This window comes from Lithobates pipiens, unplaced genomic scaffold, assembly GCF_037356315.1.
Source record: "Lithobates pipiens isolate NorthernLeopardFrog02 unplaced genomic scaffold, aLitPip1_a1.2 Scaffold_18, whole genome shotgun sequence".
Lineage (NCBI taxonomy): Eukaryota > Metazoa > Chordata > Amphibia > Anura > Ranidae > Lithobates > Lithobates pipiens.
In genome coordinates this window covers 208,621,697-208,644,010 of record NW_027507758.1, presented here as the reverse complement: position 1 = coordinate 208,644,010, position 22,314 = coordinate 208,621,697, and the positions used below count along the sequence as shown (strand labels likewise).

At 43.8% G+C, this 22,314-nt stretch overlaps 1 long non-coding RNA gene across 1 annotated transcript; it reads right to left on the bottom strand.

Moving 5' to 3' along the window:
• Positions 1–219: 219 nt before the first annotated feature.
• On the bottom strand, positions 220–9,613 carry LOC143987653 (uncharacterized). The gene is made up of 2 exons (XR_013276681.1): positions 9,015–9,613; positions 220–2,753 (listed from the first exon to the last, which is right to left on the bottom strand). It is a non-coding gene; the product is annotated as an uncharacterized LOC143987653 (long non-coding RNA).
• Between the last annotated feature and the right edge of the window lie 12,701 nt (positions 9,614–22,314).

The window sequence follows — 22,314 nt, the reverse complement described above, 5'->3', positions numbered from 1 at the left end:
TAATGTTGTATTCAAGTACGGTGAGCCTTCATTAGGCTTTCCAAAGACTCTTGGGATTGTCAATGGGAATTGCCTAGGCAGTCAGAAAAGTGCCACCCAAAGATATCTAAAACACATTTTTTCCATTGAGCACTGTATACCAGGGTGGCATTGGAAATATTGTAAAGTTAAAAAAAGACTGGAACGTCTCTTTAAAACATCAAGTAGGATACAGGAGGATTAAAACAGCAACACACATTTATTCAATAAAAACCATAGCACACTTACATCTTGAAGTGGTTGCTAACCCACTTTGACAACTTCACGCTGTAAGGTGTTCGTCTTCTAGATTCCCCTGGATAGCCTAGGCTGGAGTGGCTTAATGGAGGTCCCAATCGCCGGCGGATAACCAAATACACATACTCGCTCGTGGGTACGTGGTAACTGATTACAGAGTTTAATGGAAAGTGGACCGTCTTTTATGTGGTAATTTACAAAGCCCTGCCCTGTGAGGGGCCAATAGGGTGAGTTTCACATACATCAACAATTTAACTCATGACATTAGTTCTTTCCTGAAATGTAAGTTAAAGGTTATCTCCTGACAGTTATTTTCAACATCTACTGACTGACCATATTCTTGCGTAACCAGTCCTTATCTTAGCTTTGTGCCTCTCACCATAGACAGATGTTTCCTGATGTGTCAATATCTTGCATAAACCCTTCTGGAGAGACATGCAGATATCTATCATCTAGTCACGTAGGCCAGTATGCTGGTGTCTCAATTCTGAAGCTATTGAGAAATGCAAACCCAAGAATATTGGTACTAGATTTTTGACTTAATATATCTTTGGTAATTTTAAAAGGTATTCCCTTATAATCCTCCCTTTGATCATTCTGTGATTTACATAATGATCATTCCTTTTCTAATTTAATAGCACAGGCTTCATACTCCGAACCCTTGTGCTCTTGGTTTTTATACCATACCGTTGGATCCTTAACAATGGAAGTGAGTTTCAGATCCTTCGGAGCGGCCGTGTTTCCCTTTTTACATAAACATTTGATTATCTTATAACAGGCATATAAAAATAGAATGAAGAGAATCACAGTGACAATTGTCATGGCAGCATTTCGGAGCCAAGATATTAATCCCCCAAAACTAAAACTGCTCGAGAAGGGATCCCAGTTTTTTCCTATGTTCCTTGCCTCTTTCTGTAGTTTATTTACCTCTTCCCTGTGTTGGGCAATAACGTCATAGTAGTCTGGGACTTCGATGCTGGTATTATGAATCCAGGTACAGCACTCATAATCCTCAGTAGTCTCACAGAGGCCAGTAAGGGCTGCACTCATACTTTCTATAGCCAACTCATGTAGTTCTAGTTGCTTCCTAATTGCCCTAGTTTCTAGATTTAGTTTGGTTATGTCATCAGAATTTTCCTCCAGAATCTCATCAATTATGCCAGTGTAATTATTTAATCTTTTCATTAGGTCAATTCCCCACCCTGTCCAGGAAGGGAACCATGCCCAGGCCATATCTTTTTCTAAAAACAATTCTCGTTTATTACGGTGTCTAAGGGGATATCTAGGATGCATGCTAGCTTCAAGGAGGTGACTTCCCTTGTTATCCCCTAATACCCCCATGATAGGAACCAGGGCTGCAAGGTAACACCACCCCTGGGGTTTGGTTGGGATCCAGGGGTGACAGAGTTTGCCGCAGCATATATATGTGGTATTTCCTAGAGCTAGGGGCCGTTTATGGAACACGTTCCTAAGAGTATCAGAAAGGCCAGAGAGCACCAGAATTGACATTAATTGGTGTATTGTAGTCTTGGTACTGGAGCTAAGGAAGTCTAAAAAGGTGGCATTTAGGGTGGGATCTGAAGTATGGAAGAAAGAAGGACTGTTAAGCGATGTCATTGAAATGTTACGTTTTGTTTGTTTGCAAACCTCGGCTCCATCTGTGGTGTTTCCCAGTCGGAAACACCAGTCTGGGAAGTGGCTTCTACCTATAATTTGGAAAGTGAGGGTTTTATTTGGAAGGGTCCTAGTAACATTCGTTAGGACGATAGGGGGTGTTCCATTAAGGAGGGGGGTAAAACTCAAGGGGACTGCCATGAGAGGGATTCTAGCTGTACTGGGATGTAGCTTGCTGCAGATCCAGCATTTCTCAAAACCAGATTTTTGAGCATAGCTATATTTGAATTTTAGTAGTAACATCTTGTCAGTCAGTCCCTTAGGTGACTCATTAACGGGTATAATACTTCTAATATGTCTTTGGCCGGGGGTATTATTCATCTTAGGTGGTCCACATATCCCTTTTAATAGACCTAAGTCTTTTAGATGATATTTACAGTTGGCTATAAACCATGTGGGCAGGAATACAAGTAGTACCAGACTACCCCAGAGGCATACAGCCTTCCCTGACACTGAAGGTAAAAACATTTCTACAAGTTCTTATGCTTGTCCTTCTTCTTCGCTATCATGTAGGGTTTCAAGGGTTAATTGTCCAATGCCTTCCTGAATCTCCTGCAGTTCCGGTAGCTGTTCGGGTGGGTCGGGTTCTTCTTCAATAGGTGGGGGGTCGGGGGTTGTGGGAAGCGGTGGGCACTTTTTCAGCCTGCTGGCGTGGATCCAGGTGTTTCCTTGGTCAGTCAGGACCGCAGTTCTGGACACCTTTTCAACCTTCCAAGGTCCAGAGTAGATTGGTCCGATCCTCTTTTTGTGGGCCAGTTGCTTGACTAGCACTTGATCTCCTGGGATGAAGGGGTGTGTTGGCTCTGTGGAGATAGGAGAGAAGGTGACAGAAACTTGTTCATTCGTTTCATGAAGCATACTTACCAGGTTTTTCACGTACATTTCCTGTTGGGAATAAATGTCAATATCAGTGTCTTGGTCTAATGGGGGTAATTCTATGTTTGCGGGGACTCCCATCAAAATTTCAAAAGGTGAAAGTTTCGTTCTGGCGTGGGGTGCCGTCCTAATCTGGAATAGCACAGAAGGGAGGTGATCAAGCCATCCCTTCATTGTGCCCCCTGTGGCCTTTTTCAATTTATCCTTTATATTTCTATTCATTCTTTCCACTACCCCTGCGCTTTGAGGGTGATAGGGGATGTGTAGTTTCCATTGCAGCCCTAACAATTTAGCCACAGCCTGGGTAACGGAGGAGCTGAATGCAGGTCCCCTATCTGACCAAATAGATGTTGGTATGCCAAACCTACAAATCCAGTTATTCAGCAAACATTTTGCTGCTATATTGGCTGTCTCACCTGCACAGGGAGTGGCTTCAACCCAGCCTGAAAATTTATCTACGACAACGCACAGGAATTTTAGGTTCCCCTTTTGTTTTGGCATGTGTGTGAAGTCTACTTGTAAATCTGTAAGGGGACCTATTGGTGGGGGTAGATGACCATGTAGGCCATGCCGTTTGCCCTGCACATTGTTTTGAGCACAGGTAAGGCAACTTGTGGTCAGGAGTTTGACTTGTTTATTCAAGGCGTTTGTGCAGAAAGATTTGGTGTACATAGTGGCTAAAGGGACGGCACCTATGTGTCCTGGACCATGAAGGTAGGAGAGAATTAGAATACTGCTTGCCTCAGGTATTCCCAATATCTTCCCCTCTATCTTCCCCTCTTTTGACCACAGACCCTCTGGGTCTTTGGTCAAGCCAGCCTTCACCCAATACAAGACATCTTCCTCAGTGGCTAATGATTGCATTTGTGCCACTACATATTTAAAGTTAGGACAGGTGAAATGATCCTTAAAGTACATGGACGTGGGGGTGGGCTCCTGGGTGGAGGACTGGGCTGCCTTTTTCGCTTCTCGGTCAGCTAAAGCATTTCCCTTGGAAAGTCTGCTATTATCTGAAGAATGTGCTTTTACTTTAATTATTGCCACCTCTTTTGGGAGCAAAATAGCCTGAAGAAGTGCCTGAATCTGGGTAGCATTGGAAATAGGTTTATTATCTGCTGTTTTAAAACCTCTTTTTGCCCATATTACTCCGAAGTCATGCACCACCCCAAATGCATATCTACTGTCTGTGTAAATGTTCACCTTCTTATCTGTAAATAAAATGCAGGCCCTGGTGAGGGCTTCTAGTTCAGCCACCTGAGCCGAAGAGGGGGGGCAGTGGTTTGGCTTCTAATACCTTGTTTGGCAACTGGACTATTGCATATCCTGTTTGGAAGGTGGAATCAGAGGGACGGGAGCAACTACCGTCCACAAAAACATCGTCTGCATTGGTAATCGGTACGTCGGTGAGGTCTGGTCTTGGTGATGTGATAGACTCCACTCGTGTTATACAGTCATGAAACTGGTCTGGGTCTCGTGGTAGGCGTAACATGGAGTGCAAGAGACGGACGGCAGGGTTGTTGGCGGGAACATATTTGAGAGACAGATTGTCTGTGTTCATGAGGGAAATCTCATATCCACTGAGTCTTTGTGAGGTCATGTGTTGGGTGTTCATGTTCTGTATGAGGTGGGTGACAGAATGTGTGGTGTAAAGCGTCAACGGGTGTCCCAAGACCATCTTGTTGGCATCTTGTACGGCCATAGCACAAGCGGCTAAATTCTGAATGCATGATGGCATGCCTTGAACCTGAAGGGGGAGTTTTTTAGATAGGTAGGAGACAGGGCGGTAGCCTGTTCCATGCTGTTGTGTCAAAACCGCGGCAAAAGAGGTCCCCGAGACTACACAGTATAGTTGAAAAGCTTTACCATAGTCTACCAACCCCAGGGCGGGTGCACATGACAAACTGTTCAATAGGGCCTGGAAGGCCTTAAGCCGTTCCTCTGTCCAATCAACCTGCCTAGGTGCTGTTGAGGCGGTGGCCTCTCTTAGTATGCCATCATAATGAGAACAGTCAGGGATCCACTGGCGGCAATACACCACAGCGCCCAAGAATGAGAGCAGGGCTGCCTTGTCTTTTGGGGGGCTCAGAGCTTGTAGGGCTGCGGCGCGTTTGGGGGAGACCATCCTTGTTCCCCCTTTCAGTATGCACCCCAAGTATTCCACTTGTGGCATACACCACTGTATCTTCTTTCTGGATGCTAAATGCCCGATGTGGGCTAGATGGTTCAACAGAGATGTGGAATCGACCGCACAATCTTCAGCAGTGCGACTGCACAAGAGCAAGTCGTCCACATACTGTATTAGCACCGACCCTCGCTCAGGCGTCCAAGATTTGACAGTCTCATTGAGTACCATAGAGAAGGCAGCAGGACTATCAACATACCCCTGAGGCAGGCGTGTCCAGGTTAACTGACCTGTCAACTGGCCCATCCGTCCAGGAGAAGGCAAACATAGGCTGGGCCTCTTCCGCAGTGGGAATGCTAAAGAAGGCATTTGCTAAATCAATCACTGTGTAGCATAGAGAATGTGCCGGTATACATGAGAAGATAAAAGTGATGTCTGAGACTAGGGGTGGAAGTGGAATCACTTGTTTGTTAACTGCCCTTAGGTCTTGTACAAGTATCCACTCCCCACTGGCCTTTTTTACGGGGTAAATGGGCGTGTTCCAGGGACTGATGATTGGTTTCAGGATACCTTTTGATATGTAATCATTAATTTGAGGGGAGATGCCTTTGACTTTCTCTGGGGGTAGGGGATACTGTTTTTGATATTGTATCCCCGCATCTGATCGCATTTGGGGTGCATATGGTGTGCAATTAATAAAGCCCACACTACCTTTGTTTTCTGCCCAAATTGTGTGATGGTCAAGGGAGGAAGGTATCATCAGAAAGAAACTCCTGTGTGCATGTCTTTTTGGGCTGTGTAAGTCACAAAGAGGGGAACTTGCAGTGAGGGAGCCGTCTTTGTCAAACTTAATGGTAATGTTTAACTGGGATAATAAATCTCTGCCCATTAGGGATACTGGACAGGAAGTCAGGACAGCGAAACTCTGCATACATAGCTCTAGTCCATCCGGGGTAGAGACTGGTAAAGGCGGGGTGACAGAATGAGTAACCGATGTCCCATTTATTCCAATAGAGTGTCCCTCAGTACACAGTGGTGTGTCATACCTCTCATCATTTAATGAGCTAAAAGTGGCACCTGAATCAAGCAGGAAACACACTATGTGGTTGTCTACGCGTAATATAACTTGTGGTAGACTCTTCCATGATAGGTTGTGGCACACCAGACTGAGGGAAGGGACATACTCTAGGCATCCCTATTGGGGGTGTGTTTGTCGGGTAGACGGCCACTGCATGGGGATTCGAGGGGGAGGTCTGTTAGAGGTTGGGGTGTAGGGTGGCTGTGCAAGCGCATGGTTTTGAGATGGTGTTTGGGGAGGTGGCGGGTATTGGGGGTACCTTGTAATGTGAGGGGGGGGGCGATTAGCAGCATTGTACCCCCTTCCCCTGCCCCTTGGATAGCTCACCCTCTGTCTATATGGGCACTGTGATTTCCAATGTCCCTGTTCCCCACAATTGAAACATCCTTGGTCAGGTGGGTAGGGCTGCATGGTCATGAGGTGCGGTGGTGAGGATGAGGTTTCAGGTGTGACTAGGGTTTGTGTTTGTGTCAAGGAGGGGAAAATTCCCCCTTTTTGTTCAAAGACCCCTGAAGTCTCTCTGGACCTAGCGTCCTTCATGAATTCATCTGGTGCTTGCTCCGCCCATTTGGGGTTTGTGAATTTGAGCAATTGCGTCACTTTGGGATCGCCTCCTGACATGATGGTAGTAGTAAATAATTGTGGTGTGGCCCCATCTACAGCTTTCCATAGGGAGTATACTCTGTTACAGTAATCATAGAATTTCTCTTTAGGTTCCTGCTTGGCTAGGATCAGTTCTTGGAGTGCAGATGATCCTTTGTATAATTTGGACCAATGACCTCCCATGCCTTTCCAAAAGGATATCCAATCCTTATCGGTCTGGATATGGGTTGTCCATAGATTGTCTACAGGGGCTTCTTCTGGGCTGTCTGGGTCTACAATGCTAAGAATACCTTTTATGTCATCTTTGTCAAGCCCTGTGCCTGCACTATATTTTGCCAGAAAGGTACCTGCATCTCGTGGATACTTCTTGGGATTGGGACATAGTTCTTTTATTTTGGAGAGTGTACCCAAAGGTAATGGTATATGCACTTCGGTGTTCCCTATGGTCATCAAAGGTGCTTTGAATGAGGCCCCTACTGCTTCTTTCTCAGTTTCCTCTTCTATGGATAATGTCCCTTTTTTACTAATTGGACCTGACTCCTCAGTTTTGGGAATAGGTGTCTCTTTTGTATGGCTTCTTGTAGTGGTGGGGGGCAGCGCTATAACCCTATCCTGCGCTTCTTTTAACATTTCCTCCTTCTTCCCTAATTGCCTTCTTAACTTTTCTAGTTCCTTTTTTAAGTCCTCCATCCCATGTTCCTCTCTCTCTTTTCCCTCCTGGAATTCCTTCTCCCTTTCTTCCAAGTCTTTCTGATATATTTCTAACATTGTTTTCCTATCCACTTGTACCTTTTCTGCCTCATTGAGGGCTATTTCTTTTTGTTTTAGGTCTTCCATAAGTGTTTCTAACTCAGTTCTCCTTTTCCCTATTCTCTCTTCTTCCTCCTTTTTCCTCTCTTCAAACTCTTTTATCTTTGCCTCTAATTCCTGCTTTTCGGGACTACCCACTTCTTCTTGTCCTGTAACTTCTTCCTGTCTCCCCTCTTCCTCTCTGCCCCTACTTACTTGTTCCCATTGGGCCACTAGTTGTGGTGTTGCTGTGGTGTGTGCTATGGCGGCTAGGACTACAGGATCCAGTGAAGGATATAGTTGAAGGTATGGACCTGGCGTCCCATCCTCGTTTTTTACCATAACATAAGGTGGGGGTGGACATTGAGGCGGGGGAGGGGGAGGTGAAGGGGGTGCAGGGGCTTCAGCCATAGCACTGGGTCCTATATTTGGAGTAAGCTTTGTAGTTTTATTAATATGCTTCTTTTTATATTTGTGTAGACATTTATCCCATGCATGGTAACAATCTTTTATATATTGAATATTTTCCCACTTCCCTGGAGGGTACGAATTTTTGTGGATTTGGCATATTTTACTTACTTCCTGCCAGTCTTCCTCAGTACAAGGACCATTGGCCCTGGGTCATGTATCCCCAATTGCTGACACCTTTCTCGGACTTGTGTCCAAAATGGTTCTACCTGGGGGCCAGGGATCATATTACTGACAAATTCATAGGGTGATGGGGTGGCCATGGCTTGGGTTGCTGCAGAATTCCCCATCTAGTAGTCTGGGCAGTGTGTGTCTAGTGGTAGGACACAGGTGATAACACCCGGTTTGTCCAACAATCCGGTCTCTGGTCTGGGAGTAGGATCCCTGATCTTTTGGGGCAGATGAACTTATATAAAACTATGAAGATTTACCCTTAATATACGATGAAGGGTAAATCTTTCCTGGTGGCGGGATATACCCCTCTTATACCAAGTCTGCAAGAGAAGCCTGTAGGTCTAGTGGTCAAAAGAATCTACCTTTCATAAATGCTAAGAAAAAAATAAACCTAGCGTGCAGTGTGAACAGGCGGGTGCTACCTCACTACAATCTGGTTCTTAATACTCTGTATTCATTTAACAACATTTGGGTTTATTCAAACAGATATCCACTCTATATAATTATATCTTATACAACGTTAATACTCTATATACTTACGCTTGCACCTAAAGAGAAACAGACATATTGTTATGGTTTAAGATTTCAGCTTTAAAACTTTACATGTACATTTATCAAGTAATCACATCATGATGCATTTCATTATTTATAGTGCACTTTTAAAAGTTCTCAAGTGGGCGTCCATTTAGCCAATCCTTATGTCACGGGCGTATATGATACCTCCCGTGTTAGAATATAATCATGAATCTCTCTCTTAGTTTATAGTCGGACCAACCTAGTCAGACTCCTCAATACCTGCGAACCCTTTTCACCCCCCAAGGGACCAGCCTAGTCCGTTGCGAAGGCACAGTTTATATATATATATACAATTAAATTTCTTATAATGGTTGTTTGGACAGGTCAAGCATAAACGCCAATTACCATAAAAAGAGGCAAAAGGTGTAAATGACTTACCTGTGCAAACCCCACTTCTGGTACCAAAACTGTAAGGTGTTCGTCTTCTAGATTCCCCTGGATAGCCTAGGCTGGAGTGGCTTAATGGAGGTCCCAATCGCCGGCGGATAACCAAATACACATACTCGCTCGTGGGTACGTGGTAACTGATTACAGAGTTTAATGGAACGTGGACCGTCTTTTATGTGGTAATTTACAAAGCCCTGCCCTGTGAGGGGCCAATAGGGTGAGTTTCACATACATCAACAATTTAACTCATGACATTAGTTCTTTCCTGAAATGTAAGTTAAAGGTTATCTCCTGACAGTTATTTTCAACATCTACTGACTGACCATATTCTTGCGTAACCAGTCCTTATCTTAGCTTTGTGCCTCTCACCACAGACAGATGTTTCCTGATGTGTCAATATCTTGCATAGACCCTTCTGGAGAGACATGCAGATATCTATCATCTAGTCACGTAGGCCAGTATGCTGGTGTCTTAATTCTGAAGCTATTGAGAAATGCAAACCCAAGAATATTGGTACTAGATTTTTGACTTAATATATCTTTGGTAATTTTAAAAGGTATTCCCTTATACACGCAATCCTCTCTGTTTCCTAACGACACGTGTTCTTGTTTTGTTTTTATTTAAAAAAAAAATTTCTTCTATACCTCATTTCAGAGCATCTCCCGGTGATCATGTGACAGGCCGGCTCTCTCCTCTCCTGTCTGACAGCTGAAGCGGGTGGGACCAAGATTCCCCCGCTGACTTTAGGCAGGTCAAGAGGAGAGAGAGAGACAGACCGGCACGAGAGCACCAGATAACACTCTGAAATGAGGAAAAGAAGGCATTTTTTTTATTATAAAACAGACAGGAGCACCTGTCATTAGGAAACGAAGAGGATTTTATAGGACAATAAAATAGATTTTAGCAGCAGGAGAGGGGGCGGGCACTGACACAGAAGCAGAGGGACAGAGGAGAGACCAGAGATATGCAGATGACGGAAGCACATAAACTGACCACAGTGTCAGGGTTCAGCAGCCATGATATACTACCGGCAGTTTACAGAGAAGAGGGCATAGCCAGGCAGGATCAGCCATGTTTTTTTAGGTGATACGGGGGGGGGGGGGGGGGAATTACACAGCACAAGCACTTTGCTATATAACATGCTTTAAAAGAACAAGATCTTTTTTTTGGGGGGGGGGGTTAACAAACACTATCATTTTCAAATTGCAGTATGGTAGGCAGAAGTAACAGAAAGCAGGGAGAGATCAGTGTCACACTGCAAATTGTACAGCTATCAAAAGCAGAATATCTGAGCTGGTCTGACAGGCTATCAATGCTGGTAAGCATCTTGGAAGACAAGGACCTCAGCAGAGCTAGCATTGGAGCATAATGTGAGTTCGGGGCTGGATTGGCAGCTGTCAGATTGCACATAAAATCTGGTCTCAGTAGGCAGGGAAGGTCAGCATGAAGATTAAGAGTGGCTTCACTTCAATATTGAAGGCAAAGCCTGAATTGGAGCATGCTGTAACAGGAAATGGAAGCAGCAACGCATTTCAAGGGGGTGTCCTGTTTTGGCCCCTTTGTGATCATTCTCTTCCTTTTATGCCCTGTGCTTTACCCTCTGTGCCCATTCTCCACTACACCCCCACCCCTGCTGTTTTTTAGTAATTTTTTCATGTTTAATTTGAACTTCTAGCTGCATCAGGTTTATTTAAGAGCTCATTTCTAGTAGGTTTAGGAGTCGGTTAGATGAGGCATCCTCTCATTGGATGAGGTAGAAATTGTGCCATAATTTGCCTCATCCAATAAAAGAGTGGCCAGCACTCAAGCAACAACCAGAGTAGACCGATGCTGGCTGGATGTAGTGCAGACTACTACAGTGAATTTCTATGTTCTCAGCATCTGTTCGGACATGAGCTATGATAGATTAGATAAGGAGGAAAAAAAAAGGAATAATTTTGAAGTGCTGGAGTTCATCTCTGTAAAGTGTCACCAGTGTTGCCTATAAACTGCAGTTGATCTTTTCATTAGTACTGACTTACCATGCTCTATTTATCACTGTCTTTGTGGGGAGGCAGCCATCTTGATAGAGGTAAAGGTCTTACATACTCATGTTAGAACTGCTACCCCACCCTACCGATCAATTTATGTACATGTGCTTTGTCAGATTTTCCCTACTCAATCACCATTGTAGGTTAAAGCATTCAACATTGATCAGTGTATTCTGACATTGGAGAAGTCTCTCCCTGTCTGAATACAATAGCTTAACAGAGAATATTCCCCCATCCACATCATGTGTATGGATGGAGGAATCAAGTCTTTTTTTTTTTTTCCATTCAACTTGCTGGTCGAAAGAAAAAAAAACGGAATCATCTATTAGCTGCCTTACATGCATTGCAGATATACAGCTGTTAGGCCCAAGGCAAAGTATGGGACCTACTATACATTTTTTTCCTTCTTTAAATCCAAAGGATAAATCTGTCAGTACATAGCTTCAGTTTAATTAACATTACTAGATGCTCAATCTTCACTTTTTCCTTCAAGAGGAGTTTCCCTTAAAAAAAATAAAATAAAAGTCAGCAGTTACAAATACTGTAGCTGCTGACTTTTAATAATCGGACACTTACTTGTCCCAGGGTCCAGCGATGTGGGGGGAACGAAGCCCCGCTCGTTCCATACACACGGCTGGACAAAGTTGTCGGAAAATCCGATTGTTCATAACGTGATGACGTTCGTTCATTATGATGGGACTACGTTCAGGCTAGTAGCCAATAGCTTTGGTCTCGTAATTTGATCTGAGCATGCGTGGCACTTTGTCCGATCGGAATTCTCTACAAACGATCGGACAAAGTCCAATTGAATCACGTTTTTGGAAAATTTTATATCCAGCTCTCAAACTTTGTTGGACGGACAATCCGACAGAAAAAGTCAGATGGAGCCCACACACGGTCGGATTATCTGACAACGTGGTCTGATCGGACATTTTCCGTCGGAATGTCCGACCTCTGTGTACAGGGGCTAATATATCTCCAAGGGTGCAAACCCTTGGATTAACACCAGGAAACTTAAGCTTTCCAAACTCTATAAAATAAAGCTCTGGAAACAAGTTTTCTTGCATTGATTAAAGTTGAGATAACAGACCTGGAAAGCCCACATTTCTTCAGAATGTGGGTTTCAATAGCCAAGGCATTAAATTTAGCGTTCGTAAAGTAGGATGGAATATTGGGCCCTGCGATAGCAGGTCTGGCCTTAGTGGGAGAGACCAAGGACCCTCCAGTGCCATCTTTACGATCTGTGCATACCATGACCTTCTGGGTCATGCTGGTGCTACCAGAATTACTGGCTTTCTTTCCAGCTTGAGCCTGCAAAGAAGTCGAGGCAGCAACTGAATCGGGGGAAAAGTGTAGATCAGAGAAAACTGATCCCACGGAGTTACCAGCGCATCTGCTCCGTATGCAAGTGGATTTTCTACTCCCGGAATGAAAACTGCCGATAGGGATTGTACATTTCTACTTTCTGCCCAAGTTAGGATATGGTATGAGCTTAGAGACGCTTGGTGCCCCCTTGGTGATTGATATAGGCCACAGCTGTGGCATTGTCGGATTGAATCCGGACTGGACAATTCTTTAACCTGGAGGTCCAGGTATTCAGAGCAAGATACACTGCCCGAATCTCTAGGATGTTGATGGGCAGGGCTCTTTCGAGTTTTGACCACTGTCCCTGGACAGTCGTCTCCTCTAATACCGCTCTCCAGCCTGAGAGGCTGGCATCTGTCGTTACTACTTTCCAGATTATTGATCTGAAGGATTTCCCCTTCAGCAAATTCTGGCTTTATAACCACCAACTGAGGCTTTGAGACACTCTTGGGGACAGCTGCATTGGAAAGTCCAAAGCTTAGATCGTCTTGTTCCAAGCAGAGAGGATTCTGTTTTACAACAGTCTTGAATGGAACTGGGCATAGGGGACTGCTTTGAATGAAGCTACCATCTTTCCCAACAACCTCATGCAAAGGCGAATTGAAGGATTTGCTTTTGACCTGACCATCCGTACTAGCTCTTGTATGGAGCTGATCTTTGCTGGAGGCAAGAACACCCTTTTCTGGGCTGTATCTATGATCAGGCCTAAGTAATACAGCCTTCTTACTGGTTTTAAGGAAGACTTCTTTAGGTTGAGGATCCAACCAAGACTTTCCAGGTAACTGGTTGTAATGCATACGCTTTGCCTTAAGTGAGTCACTGACTGCTCTATTAACAATACATAGTCTAGGTACGCCAACACTGTTATTCCCTGTGCCCTCAACCTAGCTAGAGGTGGGGCCAGTATTTTTGTGAATACCCGTGGTGCTTTGGCTAGCCCAAAGGGTAAGGCTGTGAACTGAAAGTGCCATTGTTCCAGAAACCTTTGGTTAGCGGGTAATATAGGGACATGCAGATATGCATCCCTGATGTCGATGGATGCCAGAAGTTCTCAGCCTTGTAGGATGGAGACCTGATAGACTCCATTCGAAATGAGCGAATTTTTAGGAACCGATTCTTTAGATCCAGAATGGGCCTGACATCTCCATTCAGTTTTGGTACCATAAACAGGTTTGAATAGAAACCTAAACATTGTTCTTCTGTGGGGATCTGTATAATTACCCCTTGAGTCAATAATCGGTCTAATGCTTGACACAGGGATTGCCTTTTCCCTGGATCCTTGGGAACGTTTGATCTCAGAAAGTGAGATGGCGGAAACTCCCGAAACTCTAGTTTGTATCCTAGTGACTGTGAAGAGAGCCCATCTGTCTTGAGTTTCCCTCTGCCAGACTTCTACGAAATGCAGAAGTCTTCCCCCCACCTTAGTCAGAGGAGACGCCTCTTCACGAAGAGGGCTTAGTATTCTGCTTTGTAGTCTTAAGGCTCCAGGTCTTCCTTTGAGCCTGGGCCTGACACTGATTTTCCTCTGGAACCTGATGGTGGAAGCCGTCGCCACTGCCTAGAGGTGGATGCGCTTGGCACAGGAGAAAGTCAGATTAAATGAAGGACGTTTATACTTTCTTTTGACTGGCAAGAGAGTACTTTTCCCACTGGAAATTGTCTGGGTGTATTTATCCAAATCATCGCCAAAATAGTCACTCCCCATGAAATGGGAAACTAGACAGTAGGTTTTTGCAGGGTGCTTTGGCAGACCAACCCTTTAGCCAAAGGGTCCTATGCATGTGTACTAGCACAAGTGCAAGGCGAAATAGAATCCTTTATAGCATCTATGGCAAAACATAATGCTTTTGGTAAATTGGCCAACTCACTGGCCTGTTGTGCAAGGAGCTTGTTAAGTGCCTCTGTGAACTGGTCATTTAAGGACTGCAATTGCAGGCTGAGCAACAGTACCTGCTAAAGAAAGAGGATTTTAACAGGAATTCCAACTTTTAATCTGTTGGATCCTTTAGCATTTGTGCATTGTCCACTGGACAATTTAAACTTTTATTCACACTGGAAATTGCAGCATCTATTGCTGGAATTTTCAATTTTTTGGTGAATTTTTCCTCCATAGTATAGAAAACGGAGAATCTCTTTGGAGGGAGAAAATGCTTATCCGGATGATCTCATTCAGTATAAATAAGCTTCTCTAGTAATGTGTGGACTGGAAATGCATGCACTGGTTGTGAACGTTTCAAGGAACCCAAAGAAGAAACCAGACTTTCAGCTGATTCTGTTAGGGGTAGCATGAAAATGGAGCGAACCACGTCCCTAAGGATTTGTACCTCAGATTGTGAAGCTGAAAATTCAACTGTTGTTTCCTCCGCAGAGGAGTAATTGATTTGTTTTTCCCGATCATTTGAAGTCAATACCTCATCCTGTCCCCACTGTTCCCCCCTGGTAAGGGGTTTGGAGTGGGAGAGAGGGATCGGGATCTAGCACGCTTCTTATCCCCTTTAATGGAGGACGCGATTAAACCCACTAATCTTCCTTCTAAGCCCTGCAGGGCAGAGGAAAATGCATCTTCAGTTACGTATACAGGGGCTGAAGTGTGAGAAGCAGTTGCACAACCAATTGCTTTCAATGACTCACCCTGGCTTGCCATGCCAGGTATCTCCGGAGAGGATGACAAAGTGGAGGCAGTTTTCCCAGCACCTGGGGGTGGTTTTGGTGCCTGAGTAGTAAGCCTTGAAACCATAGTGCAAAAGGTACTCTAAGAACTGTTGTATTTATTTGAACAATAGTAGGAAAAACAGTGGTAGCATAGAATGATCTAATGCTAAACAATTTTTTTTTCTCCTGTACTACAGTGCCTTGCGAAAGTATTCGGCCCCCTTGAACTTTTCAACCTTTTGCCACATTTCAGGCTTCAAACATAAAGATATAAAATTTTAATTTTTTGTGAAGAATCACCAACAAGTGGGACACAATTGTGAAGTGGAACGAAATCTATTGGATAATTTAAACTTTTTTAGCAAATAAAAAACCGAAAAGTGGTGCATGCAAAATTATTCAGCCCCTTTACTTTCAGTGCAGCAAACTCACTCCAGAAGTTCAGCGAGGATCTCTGAATGATCCAATGTTGTCCTAAATGACTGATGGTGATAAATAGAATCCACCTGTGTGTAATCAAGTCTCTGTATAAATGCACCTGCTCTGTGATAGTCTTAGGGTTCTGTTGAAAGCGCAGAGAGCATCATGAAGACCAAGGAACATACCAGGCAGGTCCATAATACTGTTGTGGAGAAGTTTAAAGCCGGATTTGGATACAAAAAGATTTCCCAAGCTTTAAACATCCCAAGGAGCACTGTGCAAGCGATCATTTTGAAATGGAAGGAGTATCAGACCACTGCAAATCTACCAAGACCTGGCCGTCCCTCTAAACTTTCAGCTCAGACAAGGAGAAGACTGATCAGAGATGCAGCCATGAGGCCTATGATCACTCTGGATGAACTGCAGAGAACTACAGCTGAGGTGGGAGAGTCTGTCCATAGGACAATAATCAGTCGTACACTGCACAAATCTGGCCTTTATATAAGTGTGGCAAGAAGAAAGCCATTTCTCAAAGATATCCATAAAAAGTCTCATCTAAAGTTTGCCACAAGCCACCTGGGAGACACACCAAACATGTGGAAGAAGGTGCTCTGGTCAGATGAAACCAAAATCAAACTTTTTACCCACAATGCAAAACTATATGTTTGGCGTAAAAGCAACACAGCTCATCACCCTCAACACACCATCCCCACTGTCAAACATGGTGGTGGCAGCATCATGGTTTGGGCCTGCTTTTCTTCAGCAGGGACAGGGAAGATGGTTAAAATTGAGGGGAATATGGATGCAGCCAAATACAGGACCATTCTGGATGAAAACCTGTTGGAGTCTGCAAAAGACCTGAAACTGGGACGGAGATTTATCTTCCAAGAAGACAATGATCCCGAACATACAGCAAAATCTACAAAGGAATGGTTCACAAATAAACGTATGCAGGTGTTAGAATGGCCAAGTCAAAGTCCAGACCTGAATCCAAATCGAGAATCTGTGGAAAGAGCTGAAAACTGCTGTTCACAAACGCTCTCCATCCAACCTCACTGAGCTTGAGCTGTTTTGCAAAGAAGAATGGGCAAGAATTTCAGTCTCTCGATGTGCAAAACTGATAGAGACATACCCCAAGCGACTTGCAGCTGTAATTGCAGCAAGGGGGGGAGAGGAGACCCCCCTCCTCCAGCTGCTGAGACACACGATGTCTTAGCACAGATTTAAATCGTGTCTATACACCATTACTCCCTCTAGGTGTTTTTAAGAAATTTTACAATATAAGTGAAAGACAATTAATAGGTGGACTTTGCCGTGCCTATGCTTTCCTCTTACCTTTTCCTCGCTGCAGGATACTGCTGCAAACAGACAGATCCAAAAACTTCACCCATCATGGCGGGCAGTGTAGTTAAACCTTCAAAAACTGGGGCCCTTTTAATAGGGGTTCCACTCCTTTGGACCTCTATAGCACCCCTCAGGACAGCTTTAGGTGATGTAGCAAGACCAAAAAGAGTCCTGGTTCCTAGGGTCCAGCCCTGAAAGAGGAGCATTACAGGCAAAACCTTGTTCTTCAATGCGAAGCCTGGGAACCATCCTGGAGCCACAATGGCGGGATGGATCTGGTTGTGGAGGCTTATTAAATCCAGCATGGATCCCTCCTGGAGCTCCGCAGAGCGTATCTTCACTCGTGCCAACACCTTTAGACACTGGCAAAAAAAACTGAGGTACTCCTGGAAGGAGGAGGGGCTATATAGGTGAGTCAACTTCCTGTATAGGGTATGCCAGTGTCAACACCTGAAGGTAGCTATAACCCACTAAGTAAATACTTGAGGCTCTGTGTCCTATGATGTACGATTAAGAAAGGGCTTTGGTGTCCGAACCTGTTGTAGGTAACCGTATAAACCCAACTGTTTGAATTCCTGTGGCCTGCAGTGGATGAGAAGGAGGATATAAAACAATGTTTTCCCAACCCCCTATTTGATTTGTGAAAGGATGTCTTGCTTGATTTCAAAGGACAAAGAGTGATTGTGCACAGTTAGAGGGTATTGGTATTGTACAAAGCAAAGCTTTATCATCTCAGAACAGATTTAAAAACAAGACCATATCATAACCCAAAGAAAGTTTCTAACCCTTCCCGAATCATTTAAAAGGTTACAATGTTGTATTCCCAGTAAAAAAAAGGGGGGCACCAACATTTTCTCCTGTTAGCCACCCATCAACACAATAAAATTAAGGGAAAAATCAAACTATAGGGATGCAAACAAACTTGAGTGCCTATTTTCTTGTCAGTCAAACCTAATGTATGACAGACAATTCCCAACCAGTAGGGACAACATAGTTTAACTTGGTTATTGTCAACTTAAAACAAAGCAAGCAGTACAGTCAGCAACAGACACTTTTTCTTCAGCTATTGCTACCAAAAAAGACAGATATCTTCTCCCAAATGCTAAAATTGCTTACATTCCATAACCAGAATACTAATAAGAAACTTATGGGGAAATCAGGTCATCAGATTTAAACAAGTAAACATTTGTTTTCATTCAATCCCTTTTAAGGTTTAGATAAAATGGGGAAGAATTTGGGAAGGCGTTGCTTTCAAACAATTGCATTTGACTGTTTTAGAGAAAGGACACGTGAAGCAATAGTGTGGGGAAGTTTTAGAACATCTGTTAGGAGAGATTCTCCTTTACATCCATCGATGTGATAATTGTGAAAACATAAAATAAGGGGAAAACCCCTGACCAGGGATAACATGTAAAACCTGACTGAAAACTCTCATTAAGGCCTCTGTAACACTTGTATGATCTTAAAAAAAAAAAAAATGAAAAGAAGTCACGTGACTTGAAGCAATGCCTGTATAATCTTGAAGTTTATGGACCTCAAGTCGCATCAAAGTCGGACCAAAGTAGTGCAGGGACAACTTTGAAGTTGTACAGAAATGAATGGTACTTATTGGAAATCATGGGGTATGAGTTGTCATGCAACTTTGCAGTCCCAATTTACACAAGTGTAAAAAGGTGCCTAAAAAGAAACAGAATTTAAAACCCATACATAAATGTTTGTCTTTGCTTTATCCAAAAGAAAAAAAATTTGCCCCCCGATCAGCAGTTTTTTTCTTTTAAATCAGTTAAGTAGCTTTTGGCTGGTTGGATGACATTACGTGTCCTACCCTCTGCTCCTTTGGCAGCAACAATCCTAAGGCCGCGTACACACGCAGGGACTGTTCGCTCAACTTTGTTCGTCAAACAGTTTCAGCGGACAGTCCGCTCAAAATTAGCATGGACGGACTTGGCCACACACGACGAACGAACAGTCCGCTGAAACCGTGCGCGATGATGTACGTCACGTATGACGGGACTAGAAATAGGAAGTCCAAGACACAGCAAAGCACCCTTTGGGCTCCTTCTGCTGACTTTGCGTTAGTAGAAGTTTGGTTAGAGACGATTCGCGCTTTTCAGACTTCAGCTTAATTTGTCCGTTCACTGCGGCGCAGTCTACCTGTGAGGTTTATATCTGTCTTTCGGTACGCGTGGATCAATTGTACCTGTTATTAGGCGCTTCTGGTCTGCTCGTTTCTGGGTTTCAGGTCGTTCTTCATAGGTCTGGCTGTTCTTCAGTGCGCTCAGTTGAGCTTGTCTGTCCAGCCGACCGTTTCAAAGCCATGGAGAGTGGACGTACTCGGGAACGAGTTCGTGCTATATTGGGGCTTGGTGTTTTATTTGTTATGAATTGGTTTTATTTAATTACTATTTTTTATTTTTTTTCCTGTGTTTGACTCCCCAGTGTCCTTCCACGCCACAGGAATGGCAGACTGTGGCTTCCCAATTCGCTGCCCGTTGGGACTTCCCCAACTGCGGAGGGGCGATCAACGGGAAACATGTGAGGATTGTGCCCCCACCCCATTCGGGGTCCTACTATTGGAATTATAAGGGGTTCCATAGTGTGGTGCTAATGGCGGTGGTGTCGGCACAATGTGACTTTCTTTATGTGGATGTGGGGAAGAACGGCCGGATGTCTGACGGAGGAGTCTTTAGGCAGACCGAGTTCTGCCACCGTCTCATCACTGGTGGCCTGGACTTGCCACCAGATGCCGAGAATGTGGAGGGTCTACCGTTTGTGTTTCTGGCTGATGAAGCGTTTGGTCTGAGTGAACATCTTATGAAACCCTTCCCCCAAAGGACCCTCACCCCGGAGAGGAGGGTTTTTAATTACCAGCTGGCCAGAGCAAGAAGGGTTGTGGAGAGTGCCTTTGGCATTATGGCCAGCCGGTTCCGTCTGTTACTGACAGTGATCAACCTTGCAGAAAATAAACTGAACTATGTGATTCTGTGCTGCTGCATTCTGCACAATTTCCTACGTAAATTTTCAGGTAACCAGTACCTGCAGCCTATTGGGCCTGAGGCCGGACTAATATTTCCAGAACTGACAGGGCTGGATCATGCCCTTCCTGGCTTAGCCCCCCAAACAGCACGTGAGGTGCGTGACCGCTATGTCAGCTATTTTAATGGTAGGGGGGCTATTCCAATGCCAGCTGAGCAATAAAAATGTATTTTCCTTGAAATATGTATTGTCTGTTCAAATTTTTAAGTTGGGTTCTTGTTTGCTTTTCACGTTGCTTGTCTCCTACATATTGTCCTAATTCAGGGATATGCCATTGGCCAACCTCCAGCTGGTGCAAAACTACAAGTCAATCATGCCTCTGGGTCTCATGCTTGTGGCTGTCAGTCTTGCTATGCTTCATGGGACTTGTAGTTCTGCAACAGCTGGATTTCCACTAATTGCATATTCCTGTCCTAGTGCATTTGTATAGCAAAGTGGTTTTTGACAATAGGAAATAAGGCCCTTTGTGACAGAAAACACAAAATGACTTCCCAAACTGGTATTGAGTATTGAAAGAAGTAGACACACACACACACATCTTTTTTTTTGATTTTTTAATAGTGCACATTACAACCAGTGCCTCTTTTTTAGATTTTTTTCTTTTTTTCTTTTTTTTTTTTCTTTTTTTGTAAACATAGAAATATATAGATATATCTAAAATACAATTATCACAAAAAATCAAAATAAAAGCATATTTGTAACTATTTACATAAAACAAGGGGTAAAGCCAAATTTTGAAGATGCACACCAAAAATTGGTAATGTCAACATGTGCTATGTACCATCATGAGTGATCAATGGACGTGTTTGGTGTGTGCAATCCCTTCCTCTCACATAGTAGAATGAGGAAGGGTTTGCAAACACCAAATGCGTCCATTGCGATCCTCTGATGGCACATAGCACATGTTGACACACCGTGTGCATCTTCAAAATTTGGCCTCTAAAAACTATGTTCTAAAAACATTAAAAACTTTTGGGCAAGGAAATGAAGAACATGATCGATTGTGTTTTAGGGAAAAGGGGCTTATTAGATTCTCCCTAAAACATCGATCATGTTCTTCCTTTCCTGCCTCATAGTGTCCAGTTGTCTCTGCATGTCATCGATCTTGGCATTCCAGGCCATGATCTGCCCAATCATCCTCTGGGCACTGTCGGCCGTAAAAGGCTCCGCGGCTTGCCCTTCCACAACCAGATCATCACCTAAAAACATGTGTAGATAAAAAATTGGTTAGCATATACAGCCATTAATTGTTTACCTTAAGCTGGGTTGTCAGACACTCACTTTGTGGGGTGCTTATCTCCACCACCTCTTCCTCCTCCACATCTAGCCCTGGGCTTGGCTGCTCCAGCTCGGACACGGGGCTGGGAATCTCCATCACTGACACGGGGCTGGATGGTTCCATCACCGACACGGGGCTGGGGCTAATTGCCCAATCAGGCTGGCGAGGTCGGGGGGTCCTGGGCTGCTCCGCCTCTTGTCTGAGTCTTTGTTCCCCTATGAGAATGAAAAAAAAAAAAAAGGATACTTTTAAGCATAGTGATATTTGAGTTCAGAAATTTGAATATGAAACATTGGTTTGAAGTGGTGTACAATTATTAGCTGTTTATTACAAGATCCTAGTTTAATACATCATTAAAATGAATTTTTTTTAGTTAGGCTGTGTTCAGAGTGCTGCGATGTGCGAACGCTGCAAATCTACTGTGGTTTCACGCATCGCATGCGCAGTTCGCACTGCCCTATGTGACCTGATGGTAGTATCAGTGTAAAGTTTTATTGACACCTCCAAATTAGTTCTCATATCACAGTGCAATCTTTAAACTCAGACAGGAATCGGACCACATGGTGTGAAGACGCATGTGATCCGATTCGGCTGTGGACTAAAAAAAGGGCCATGTGCAAGTTTGGGCCGGATGCAATGCAAATTCAGCCATACTATATGTATGGCTGAAATCGCATCACACAGAGATCACATGTGATTTGCACTGCAGTGCGGTGCAAATCACATTTGATCTCGTACATTGCAGCAATGTGAACCTAGCCTTTAACCAAACTGTGATACTTTATATCTTTTGTCCAAGTTTCACAGACGGACACACTCGAATCATCCCCTGGAGTACCTGTGTGTGATTATGTCAAAAAATGTTCTATGATGTCCCAAACTACACTTAAATGTTTACCAGTCCAGATGTTGAACCAGCATTTTATCTATCTATCTAATTTTTTTTATTGAGTCTACATTGCACTGAATAAATTTATGAAACTTTATTAAAAATGTATATCCTAAATTGAATGTGACAATTCAGTTTATCATGAACAATACAAAAAAATGAATAACTAATTAAAATCTAATCCAACACCAGATAAATTTACACCATATACAAATTCATGCTATTTACGCCCACATATACGGACAACCATATGCGCTCATTACATGAACTATTAAC